The sequence below is a fragment of the Stomoxys calcitrans genome, chromosome 3, assembly GCF_963082655.1.
Source record: "Stomoxys calcitrans chromosome 3, idStoCalc2.1, whole genome shotgun sequence".
NCBI classification, from domain to species: domain Eukaryota; kingdom Metazoa; phylum Arthropoda; class Insecta; order Diptera; family Muscidae; genus Stomoxys; species Stomoxys calcitrans.
Window position 1 is genome coordinate 21,957,113 of NC_081554.1, and position 13,587 is coordinate 21,970,699.

Here is a 13,587-nt window from a genome sequence, read left to right on the forward strand (position 1 = left end):
GCATATGGCACCTATATCCAAATATAGAACGATCTGCACCATATTTGGGTCCAAAGTTTGGTGGCCTTAAACTACTCACTGTTTAAAATTTCGGCAAAATTGGTTAAAAAATAAAGATTTTATGGGCTTCAGACCCTTAATCGGGAGATCGGTCTATATGGCAGCTATATCCAAATGTAGCCCGATCTAAACCATATTTGGTCGAATTTCGGGAGGCTTAAAATAATCCATTGCTGCAAATTTCACCAAAATCGGGTAATAAATAAAGCTTTTATGGGCCTCAGACCCTTTATCGGCAGATCGGTCTATATGGCAGCTATATCTAAATATAGTCCGATCTGAACCATATTTGGCATCGATGTTTGGTAGCCTTAAACTACTCGTAGTTCCAAATTTCAGCGTAATCGGTTTATGAATAAAGCTTTTATGGGTATCAGACCCTTTATCGGCAGATCGGTCTATATGGCAGCTACATCTAAATATAGTCCGATCTGAACCATATTTGGCACCGATGTTTGGTAGCCTATAGGTACTCATAGTTCCAAATTTCAGCGAAATTGGTTAAAAAATAAAGCTTTTATGGACTGCAGACCCTTAATCGGGAGATCGGTCTATATGGCAGCTATATCCAAATGTAGTCCGATCTAAACCATATTTGGGTCTTATGTCGAGAGGCTTAAAATAACCCACCGTTTCAAATTTCAGCGAAATCGGATAATAAATAAAGCTTTTAAGGGCATTAGACCCTTTATCGGCAGATCGGTCTATATGGCAGCTATATCTAAATATATTCCGAACTAAACCATATTCAGATCAGATGTAGGGAGGCCTAAAATTACTCACTGTTTCAAATTTCAGCGAAATCGAATAATAAATAAAGCTTTTAAGGGCATTAGACCCTTTATCGGCAGATCGGTCTATATGGCAGCTATATCTAAAGATGGTCCGATCTGTACCATATTTGGCACCGATGTTTGGCCTAAAACTACTCACAGTTTCAAGTTTCAGTGAAATTGGATAGAAAATAAAGCTCTTAAGGGCATTAGACCCTTTATTGGGAGATCGGTCTATATGGCAGCTATATCCAAATGTAGTCCGATCTAAACCATATTTGGGTCGAATGTCGGGAGGCTTAAAATAACCCATTGTTTCAAATTTCAGCGAAATAGGATAATAAATAAAGCTTTTAAAAGCATTAGACCCCTTATCGGCAGATCGGTCTAAATGACAGCTATATCCAAATATAGTCCGATCTAAAACATATTTGGCACCGATGTTTGGCGGCCCAAAACTACTCACAGTTTCAAGTTTTAGCGAAATCGGGTAATAAATAAAGCTTTTATGGGCATTGGACCCTTTATCGTGATAACGGTCTATATAACACCTATATCTAAATATCATCTGATCTGAACCGTATTTGGGTCAGATGTCGGGAGGCCTATACTATATATACTCACTGTTTCAAATTTCAGCGAAATCGGACAAAAAATAAAGCTTTATTGTGCTTTAGACCCTTTATCGAGAGATCGGTCTATATGACAGCTATATCTGAATATAGTCCGATCTGAACCGTATTTGAGTCAGACGTTGGGAGGCCTAAAATTACTCACTGTATCAAATTTCAGCAAAATCGAATGGTAAATAAAGCTTTTATGGCATTAGACCCGGTATCGGGACATCGGTCTATATGACAGCTATATCTAAATATAGTCCGATCTGATCCGTATTTGGATCAGATGTCGCGAGGACCAAAATTAATCACTGTTTCAAATTTCAACGAAATTGGATAAAAAATAAAGGATTTATGGGCATTAGATCCTTTATCGGCAGATCGGTCTATATGGCAGCTATATCTATTTATAGTCCGATATAAACCATACTTAGGTCAGATAACAAGAGGCTTAAGATTACCGACTGTTTCAAATTTCAGCGAAATCGGGTTATAAATAAAGCTTTTATGGGCATTAGACCCCTTATCGGCAGATCGGTCTATATGGCAGCTATATCTAAATTTAGTCCGATCTAAACCATATTTGGGTCAGATGACGGGAGGCTTAAAATAACCCATTGTTTGAAATTTCAGCGAAAGCGGGTAGTAAATAAAGCTTTTATAGGCATCAGACCATTTATCGGGAGATCGGTCTATATGGCAGCTATATCCAAATATAGTCCGATCTGAACCGCATTTGGGTCATATGTCGGGAGGACCAAAACTACTCACTGTTTCCAATTTCAACGAAATCGGATAAAAAATAAAGGATTTATGGGCATCAGACCCTTTTTCGGGAGATCGGTCTATATGGCAGCTACATCTATTTATAGTCCGATATAAACCATACTTAGGTCACATAACAAGAGGCTTAAGATTACCGACTGTTTCAAATTTTAGCGAAATCGGGTTATAAATAAAGCTTTTATGGGCCTCAGACCCTTAATCGGGAGATCGGTCTATATGGCAGCTATATCCAAATGTAGTCCGATCTGAACCGCATTTGGGTCATATGTCGGGAGGACCAAAACTACTCACTGTTTCCAATTTCAACGAAATCGGATAAAAAATAAAGGATTTATGGGCATCAGACCCTTTTTCGGGAGATCGGTCTATATGGCAGCTATATCTAAATTTAGTCCGATATAAACCATACTTAGGTCACATAACAAGAGGCTTAAGATTACCGACTGTTTCAAATTTAGCGAAATCGGGTAATAAATAAAGCTTTTATGGGCATTGGACCCTTTATCGTGATAACGGTCTATATAACACCTATATCTAAATATCATCTGATCTGAACCGTATTAGGGTCAGATGTCGGGAGGCCTATACTATATATACTCACTGTTTCAAATTTCAGCGAAATCGGACAAAAAATAAAGCTTTAATGTGCTTTAGACCCTTTATCGAGAGATCGGTCTATATGACAGCTATATCTGAATATAGTCCGATCTGAACCGTATTTGAGTCAGACGTCGGGAGGCCTAAAATTACTCACTGTATCAAATTTCAGCAAAATCGAATGGTAAATAAAGTTTTTATGGGCATTAGACCCGGTATCGGGACATCGGTCTATATGACAGCTATATCTAAATATAGTCCGATCTGATCCGTATTTGGATCAGATGTCGCGAGGACCAAAATTAATCACTGTTTCAAATTTCAACGAAATCGGATAAAAAATGAAGAATTTATGGACATTAGACCCTTTTTCGGGAGATCGGTCTATAAGACAGCTATATGTGAATATAGTCCGATCTGAAGCGTATTTTGGTCAGATGTCGGGAGGCCTACAATTACTCACTGTATCAAGTTTTAGCGAAATCGAGTGGTAAATAAAGCTTTTATGGGCATTAGACCAGGTATCGGGACATCGGTCTATATGACAGCTATATCTAAATATAGTCCGATCTGATCCGTATTTGGGTCAGATGTCGGGAGGACCAAAATTAATCACTGTTTCAAATTTCAACGATATTGGATAAAAAATAAAGGATTTATGGGCATTAGATCCTTTATCGGCAGATCGGTCTATATTGTAGCTATATCCAAATATAGTCCGATCTGAACCGCATTTGGGTCAGATGTCGGGAGGCTTATAATAACCCATTGTTTCAAATTTCAGCGAAATCAGATAATAAATAAAGCTTTTAATGGGATTTGACCCTTTATCGGCAGATCGGTCTATATGGCAGCTATATCTAAATATAGTCCGAACTAAACCATATTCAAGTCAGATGTAGGGAGGCCTAAAATTACTCACTGTGTCAAATTTCAGCGTAATCGGTTAATAAATAAAGCTTTTATGAGCTTCAGACCCTTCATCGGGAGATCGGTCTATATGGCAGCTATATCTAAATATAGTCCGACCTAAACCATATTTGGATCAGATGTCGGAAAGCCATAGACTACTCACTGTTTCAAATTTCAGCAAAATCGCATGAAAAATAAAGAATTTATGGGCATTAGACCTTTTATCGGCAGATCGGTCTATATAGCAGCTATATCCAAAGATGGTCCGATTTGGCCCGTTCAGGAGCTTAACCAGCGAGCATCGAAAAGACGTATATGTGCCAAATTTTAGATCAATAGCTCAATTTTTGAAGGCTATAGAGTGAATACAACAGACGGACGGACAGACAGACAGACGGATAGAGGGACAGACACACGGACATCGCTAAATCATCTTAGAATTTTACGACGATCCGAAATATATAGACTTAGAAGGGTCGAAAATTGATATTTCGATGTGTTACAAACAGAATGACTAAATGAATATACCCCCCATCCTATGGTGGTGGGTATAAAAAGGCATTAAAATTCCGCCTACTGAAAATTTCTTTTTTTTTTTGGGTTTTATGTCTCTCGTTATGCGGTAACTCTGGACCCCAACTAAAGGGCGTCTCAACGAGTTGCTAAAGTGCAAATTTTCGAGTAAAGTCCCATGCTAGGGTAAACGTATGGTTTAGACTAAGAAAAAATAACAACAACGATGATTATTTTGTGGTAATAGTAGAGAAACTGGGGTTGGTCTTGCTTTCAAGAAATTGCTTTGGCTATTTGTTGGTATGGGTTGGATTGAGCAGTTCCGCATAAGGTGGGGGTGGACAGAGAGGGGGTTGAAGAACTCATGACTCCTGGTGTTTTTGATATTTGTTTTTGACAGTTTGCGTGTCACATCTTCAATAGGGGGGGTTCTTAGCATTGAATTCAGCAAAGGCAATGGATTAAGGTTTGGATGGTTATTTCGTTTATATTGCTTAGCCGCAACACTACCCCTCCATCCCTCTCTCAAAATTCCAAGAACAGAGAAAAAAGAACAACAAAACGTGACTGGAATTTTGTCGAAACGAAACAATGTTTGACACATAAATGTTGTAATTGAACTTTTATAGTGGGGTTGTTGGTAGGTATCCATTAAAGCATTTTGAGCTTTTTTTTTGCTCAAAGACAAAAAAGTTTTTTTCTTTTGGTTATGGGGTTAAGAGGAACTTGTCCTTTAAACGAAAATAAAATAAAACCAGAAAATGATAATTTAAAGGATTTTTGGAGGATAATTATAAAGGAATAAGGTTTTCAAAAGGAAACCCTTGATTCTGACTGGCTGAATAAGGTTTAAAATAAAAAACTTCAATTCAAACTGAATAAGCCTGGCTGAATAAAATGTTGCTGTAGGAAAACTTAGTTTTCCTATATGAATTGTGAAATTTTATTATTTAATTTTCCTGACTGAATAAAGTTTTCAGGGTCGACGCAGGATAACTGTTAGCACCACTTGGGCTTGAACTTTGCACTCCGACCTGTGTGGTGTTCATCGTTGTCACGGGAAACTTAGTTGAAAGCTACCGGGCACAACTACAGGTTGCGGATAGTGGAAAGCTTCGTATTTATGCTGGGAAGCTGCAAATGCGGCCGGGGCAGTCAGCCATATCGAGAGGAGGGTTTCAGTTAGGGTCTGGTGGCACTGACTCTTAATAAAACTCGAAATGACAAGTCTAGTTATTGGCTCCTTCGAATAACAAATTACCAACATCAGCGTCTGTTTCCAGATTAGAAGCGGCTGGAGGCCACAGTAGCGCAGAGGTTAGCATCTCCGCCTATGACGCTGAACGTCTGGGTTCGAATCCTGGCGGGACCATCAGAAAACTTCTCTCCAAAGATGTGTCGCACTGCGGCACGACGTTCGGACTCGGCTTTAAAAAGGAGGCTCCCTATCATTGAGCTTAAACTAGAATCAGACTGCACTCATTAATATGTGAGAAGTTTGCCCCTGTTCCTTAGTGGAATGTTCATGGGCAAAATTAGCAATTTGAATGATATACCCTCCCAACCTAATTCAGCCAGGCTGAATTAAAGTTTTCCTATATAAAAGTTCAACGTTTCAATATAGAAAACCTAATTCAGCCAGGCTAAATTAAAGTTTTCCTATAGAAAACCTAATTCAGCCAGGCTGAATTAAAGTTTTTCTATAGAAAACCTAATTCAGCCAGGCTGAATTAAAGTTTTTCTATAGAAAACCTAATTCAGCCAGGCTGAATTAAAGTTTTCCTATAGAAAACCTAATTCAGCCAGGCTGAATTAAAGTTTTCCTAGAGAAAACCTAATTCAGCCAGGCTGAATTAAAGTTTTCCTATAGAAAACCTAATTCAGCCAGGCTGAATTAAAGTTTTCCTATAGAAAACCTAATTCAGCCAGGCTGAATTAAAGTTTTCCTATAGAAAACCTAATTCAGCCACGCTGAATTAAAGTTTTCCTATAGAAAACCTAATTCAGCCAGGCTGAATTAAAGTTTTCCTATAGAAAACCTAATTCAGCCAGGCTGAATTAAAGTTTTCCTATAGAAAACCTAATTCAGCCAGGCTGAATTAAAGTTTTCCTATAGAAAACCTAATTCAGCCAGGCTGAATTAAAGTTTTCCTATAGAAAACCTAATTCAGCCAGGCTGAATTTAAGTTTTCCTATAGAAAACCTAATTCAGCCAGGTTGAATTAAAGTTTTCCTATAGAAAACCCTATTCAGCTAGGCTGAATTAAAGTTTTCCTATAGAAAACCCTATTCAGCCAGGCTGAATTAAAGTTTTCCTATAGAAAACCCTATTCAGCCAGGCTGAATTAAAGTTTTCCTATAGAAAACCTAATTCAGCCAGGCTGAATTAAAGTTTTCCTATAGAAAACCTAATTCAGCCAGGCTGAATTAAAGTTTTCCTATAGAAAACCCTATTCAGCCAGGCTGAATTAAAGTTTTCCTATAGAAAACCTAAATCAGCCAGGCTGAATTAAAGTTTTCCTATAGAAAACCTAATTCAGCCAGGCTGAATTAAAGTTTTCCTATAGAAAACCTAAATCAGCCAGGCTGAATTAAAGTTTTCCTATAGAAAACCTAATTCAGCCAGGCTGAATTAAAGTTTTCCTATAGAAAACCTAATTCAGCCAGGCTGAATTAAAGTTTTCCTATAGAAAACCTAATTCAGCCAGGCTGAATTAAAGTTTTCCTATAGAAAACCTAATTCAGCCAGGCTGAATTAAAGTTTTCCTATAGAAAACCTAATTCAGCCAGGCTGAATTAAAGTTTTCCTATAGAAAACCTAATTCAGCCAGGCTGAATTAAAGTTTTCCTATAGAAAACCTAATTCAGCCAGGCTGAATTAAAGTTTTCCTATAGAAAACCTAATTCAGCCAGGCTGAATTAAAGTTTTCCTATAGAAAACCTAATTCAGCCAGGCTGAATTAAAGTTTTCCTATAGAAAACCTAATTCAGCCAGGCTGAATTAAAGCTTTCCTATAGAAAATCTAATTCAGCCAGGTTAATTCTGTAGGAAAACTCTAATTCAGTCTGGCTGAATAAGGTTTTCTGTAGGAAACTCTAATTCAGCCTAGCTGAGTAAGGTTTTCTGTAGGAAAACTCTAATTTAACCTGGCTGAATAAGGTTTTCTGTAGGAAAACTCTAATTTAGCCTGGCTGAATAAAGTTTTCTGTAGGAAAACTCTAATTTAACCTGGCTGAATAAGGTTTTCTGTAGGAAAACTCTAAAACTCTAAACTTTTCCTTTAGGATAACTTTAATTTAGCCCTGAACATTTTATACAGTCTTGTTGAATATTAATTTTGTCTTGCATAAAATTAATTTACCACCCCATTTTTAATGCCATCTCCACAAAGTCATTTTAAATTAACTCCCTGTCAAAAATCCATTAAATCTCAACCTTAAGGCTTTCAAGCAGGATGTTGGTGTCTGAACGAAATTTGATTTAAAACATACAATCTGTACTTTCCCGTTCCAGGCTATATTAGCGTTTCAATCAGTGTGACACATGTGAATGGCACACAGCGGGATGTGAAAATTTTATCACATTAAAATTGATAACACAACAATGAAATCACATCAATTAAATTTGCTACATAAATGAGCCACTAGCAGTGCCGTGTAAAAGAGTCAAAAGCCACAAATGTAATTGACTGTTACATTAATTGTCCAACTATTTCCCTCTCCATAGAATGAAGTGTGTAATGAGCATAATAGGAAAATCGCTTTATTGATGGGGGAATAAAGTCCCAATGGAACGATACATTATAGGTATAAATAATGCATACTTTTAGGCGAATTAAAGTGTTTTCATAGAAAAGCTTTTTCAGCCGAAATGATTTAATGTTCCCCATTTGGAAAAATTTTATTTGGTCTGAAACTAGTTTTCTTATAGGAAAATTTAATTCAGCCAGTCTGAATTAAAGTTTTCCTTAAGAAACCCCTATTCAGCCATGTTGAATTAAAACTTTCATGCGGACCACCTTTTGTAAAGGGTACTCTTTTTCTACTTTGAACTACTTTGCCTTAATTCAGTTGCAATTAAAATGAAAGGCAAGCGTAATATCATCTTTTTTATTTACTTCGCTTTATTACTTTCAGGAACTAAGAGATCCTGTATGTTATATCCTTAGCAAGGAATATCCATTGTTGACAAATTTCACCATTTACATAAATGACATCCTGAGATTACTTGCACCAGTTGAGCCTCTTTGCCCTATCCACCATTACTACTTCTCTGCTCTAGGCTTAATGATGTTTTGATTACATACTACCACTACTTTAACAACTTCCATCCCACTACTATCGCATTGAAGTTTCTGTACTTTAAAGTAAAGAAGAAATGCAAGACTACAACCCCTACGAGCTTACAGGATTTTTAATTAAGCTCAGTGAAGTAGATTTTTCAGAAATAGCTTTCAGTGGTGTTTCACTTATACCAGTTAAGTGTATTCAAATTATCATGCCTTTGCCTGCAGTTGCAGCAAAAACAAGGCAAATGCTTCTATACCAAGTAAGGCTAGCTTACTTCCGTTTTTTCGACAGCAGGTTTCCTAATTGTTCTATTCCGGTGTAGACTTGTTGGCAAGACCCCCTTGTTAAGTTCTTACCAACATTGAATGGTATGTTAAGAGTAGGAGGAAGTTCCTACTACATCTAAACGACGGTATACTCTCTGTCCAAGTTCATTGATTAATGGCTTGGCTTATCTGAAGTGAGAAGTTAGATAGGAGATTATCTCATGTTGCCCAGCAGAGCCTTGAATTAAGACAAAAGGGGTATGAATGGCGTAGTTAGCGGCATTTTCTAAAGGTTTTTTGAATGTTTGAAAAAAGACACTAATATTGTGTAAGAACCCAAAAAAAGGAGCATTTGATGTTCAGATTTTCCTGTTGAGACCTCACAAAGATAGAGACCTTATATATTTTGATCTCCCAATTGGTGTCTGGACCCCATATTGCCTTATTCCTCGGCTTAACTTCTTGAAGTCCTACAAGCATGTTGCATTTCCATCCTACGCTCATGGTGAAAGAGTTTTAGTCCACCTTCAATGAGACCTTCATTTTCTGCTTTATGTTGGGGTATTTCTCTTGTCCACGAGACACGTATATAACCCCCATTTAAGTGCTATTACAGTCTCACAACAATTTATTTATTTTTAACTGATATTCGATAACTCAGAATGGAAGACCATGAAAGTAAAATGGGGGGAAAAACTTAACAACTTGCAGATATTTTGTGTCCTTTTAGGGCTTTAATTTGGCAGGACTTAACTCTGCATGCTTGCTTATTCCCCCCCTTTTAATAGTTAAAGCTGATGACCAACTACCAAAACTTTCATTAGTTGATTTAGTATTTAGCTTTCTAATTCATTGCATTTTCATGGCTTAAGTGAAATTTTAGAAACTTTTTTTGGATAGGTAAATGGCGCAAATTGCAGGAATGAACGACCGAAAAAAGGGGTTGATTTCGACCATTGACGAATGGAGAGAAAAAAAGGGGGCCAACAACTATGTAATACTTGACCCTAAAACGTTGAACCACAGACGTTAACAATGTAGTGGAAGCGGTATTGTGTTGAAATCCAGGCAATTGTTATGAAAAATTCAATGCGCCTTAAGGTATGCTATACTTGAAAGCTTAATTATAAAAAGGTGATTAAATTGCGAAAAACCGTAGCAATAAAAAAACAATTATAATTACTTAAAGTAAATAAGTACAATATTTTAAAGCAAAATATGAAAAAAATAACAAAAACCAGTAAGGAAAGGCAAAAATCTAGCGGTGCCAACTGTTTAATACCCTACACCTTGTCTGTAACTACAATGTGCGAGCTCTATCCAATTCTGAACCAATTTTGATAGACCTCAGCATATGTTTTCAGATGTGCTATTAAACAACCCATATCAAATTTCGAGCAAATATGTTCAAACTTTAATAACTACAGGTCACAACATTATGGCAAACACGTAAGGAGGGTTGAAGTCGGGCGAAGCCAACTTTTTGATACCCTACATCACATTGGGTATGCAGGCTATATCCTCGAAGTGGAAGTGGAAGTGGTATTGTGTTGAAATCCAGGCAATTGTTATGAAAAATTCAATGCGCCTTAAGGTATGCTATACCTGAAAGCTTATTTATAAAAAGGTGATTAAATTGCAAAAAACCGTAGCAATAAAAAACAATTATAATTACTTAATGTAAATAAGTAATTTAAAGCAAAATATGAAAAAAAGCAACAAAAACCAGTTAGGAGAGGCAAAAGTCGGGCGGTGCCGATTGTGTTATACACTACACCTACCCTATAAGTACAATGTAGCAGCTATATCCAATTCTCAACCAATTTTCATAGACCTCGGCGGATGGTTTCAGATGGGCTATTAAACAACCCATATCAAATTTCGAGCAAATATGTTCAAACTTTAATAACTACAAGAGACAACATTATTGGAAACAAGTAAGGAGGGTTGAAATCGGGCGAAGCCAACTTTTTGATACCGCATAAGCATTGGGTATGCAGGCTAAATCCTCGAAACTAAAATTTACATAAAATTAAATTGTAGAATTTCAACCTAAATCCGAACATATTATAGGAGTCATAGACGAAAGCGTTGTGCCAAATTTTGAGAAGAAGAAGGTTCCAAAGACCCTGAAAGTGAAAATCTGCAGCTACATATATATGGGAGCTATATCTAAATCTGAAAAGAAGTTGATGAAGTTCACCAGTGATCAAAAGAGTCATGTGTTTGTGAAGATCGCTTAAGAAATGAACAAAAATTGGAACGGAAATATATATGGGAGTTATGTCCAAAATATGGGCGCCCAGGTAGCCAAGTTGATAGCATGCTTGGATTACCAGTGCAGGGGTCGTGGATTCGATTACCGCCAGAAGCCTTGGTCTGTCGCTACTGTGGTATCACAATGGACTTAAAATTGTCTAAGTGAGTCTGTAAAAGACATTCACTATTACCTAACCTAACCTATGTCTAAATATGAATTGATTTCTTTGAAATTCAACACCAATGGGGCGAATCATTAGGGAAGCCTTTGTGACAAAGTTCGTGTGAATTGGTTAACAAATGCCCACATTATTGCAAAATAAGGCAAAATCTGATGAAAATATATATGGAAGCTGTACCCAAATCTGAACCGATTTCGACCAAAACCCACATGTTTTGTAGTTGTCGCAGAAGAAAGCGTATTGCAAGTTTGGTTTGGCTGAAATTTTGTGCACAGTGTTCTGTTATAACTTGCAACAACTGTGCTAAGCACGGTGCAAATCGGTCATGAACCTGATATAGTTCCCATATAAACCGATATCCCCATTTGACTTCTCTAGCCCTTACAAGACGAAATTTTTGGCCGATTTAGCTGAAATTTTGCATATAGTGTTTTTTATGACTCCCAACAACTGTGCGGTACGGTCCAAATCGGTCAAGAATATGATATAGCTTCCATATAAACCGATCTCCCTATCTGACTTCTTGACCCCCGATTTTTATTCGATTTGGCTGAAATTTTGCTTTTTGCTAATTTTGCCCGTGAAAATTCTAGTAAGGAACAGGGGCAAACTTCTCACCTCTCAATGAGTGCAGTCCGATTCAAGTTTAAACTCAATGATAAGGGGCCTTCTTTTTATAGCCGAGTCCGAACGGCGTGCCACACCTCTTTGGAGAGAAGTTTTACATGGCATAATACCTCACAAATGTTGCAAGCATTAGGAGGGAAAAGCCACCGCTGAAAATTTTTTCTGATGGTCTTGCCAGGATTAGAACCCTGGCGTTCAGGGTCATAGGCGGACATGCTAACCTCTGCGCTATGGTGGCCTCCATTTTGCATACAGTGCTCTGTTATATCTCTCAACAACTGCGCCAAGTACGGTCCAATTCGGTCCATAACCAGATGGGCTCCCATATTTTGTCTGCCTGTTGAAAGCACGCTAACTTGCGAAGGAGTAAAGCTAGCCGCTTGAAATTTTGCACAAATACTTCTTATTAGTGTAGGTCGCTTGGCATTGTAAATGGGCAAAATCGGTCCATGTTTTGATATAGCTGCCATATAAACGGATCTTGGGTCTTGACTTCTTGAGCCTCTAGAGTGCGCAATTCTTATCCGATTTGGTCGAAATTTTGCATGAGGTGTTTTATTATGACTTTCAACAACTGTGCTAAGAATAGTTCAAATCGGTCCATAACCTGATATAGCTGCCATGTAAACCGATCTTGGGTCTTGACTTCTTGAGCCTCTAGAGTGCGCAATTATTATCCGATTTGGCTGAAATACTGCATGGGGTTTTTATTATGCCTTCCAACAACTGTGCTGAGTATGGTTTAAATCGGTCCATAACCTGATATAGATGCCATATAAACCGATCTGGGGTCTGATATAGATGCCATATAAACCGATCTGGGGTCTTGACTTCTTGAGCCCCTAGAGGACGAAATTATTATCCGATTTGGCTGAAATTTTGCACGAGGTGTTTTATTGTGACTTTCAATAACTGTGCTAAGAATAGTTCAAATCGGTCCATAACTTGATATAGCTGCCATATTAACCGATCTGGGGTCTTGACTTCTTGAGCCCCTAGAGGACGCAATTATTATCCGATTTGGCTGAAATTTTGCATGAGGTGTTTTATTATGACTTCCAACAACTATGCCGAGTATGGTTGAAATCGGTGCATAACCTGATATAGCTGCCATATAAACCGATCTGGGGTCTTGACTTCTTGAGCCTCTAGAGGACGCAATTATTAACCGATTTGGCTGAAATTTTGCATTAGGTGTTTTATTGTGACTTCTGACAACTGTGCTAAGAATAGTTCAAATCGGTCCATAACCTGATATAGCTGCCATATTAACCGATCTGGGGTCTTGACTTCTTGACCCCTAAAGGGCACAGTTCTCCTCCGATTTAACTGAAATTGTGCACGCAGTGTTTTGGTACCACTTCCAACAACTGTGTTGAGAATGGTTAAAATCGGTCCATAACCTGATATAGCTGCCATACAAACCGATCTGGGGTCTTGACTTCTTGAGCCACCAGAGTGCACAATTCTTATCCGATTTGGCTGAAATTTTGTACAACGGCTCCTCCCATGGCCTTCAACATACGTGTCAAATATGGTCTGAATCGGTCTTTAGCCTGATACAGCTCCCATATAAACCGATCTACCTATTTTACTTCTTGAGCCCCTAAAAGGCAAAATTCTTATTCGATTTGGCTGAAATTTTACACATAGACTTCTACTGTGGTCTCCAACATTCAATTCAATTAGCAGAATTCTTTTCTTT

General features: G+C 37.7%; 1 protein-coding gene across 5 annotated transcripts in view; it reads right to left on the reverse strand.

Annotated features, from left to right (window-relative positions):
* The window catches only part of LOC106086998 (neural-cadherin), a 535,030-nt gene that overhangs the window by 391,190 nt on the left and 130,253 nt on the right, over nt 1-13,587 (reverse strand). The gene's annotated exons all lie outside the window — the stretch shown is intronic.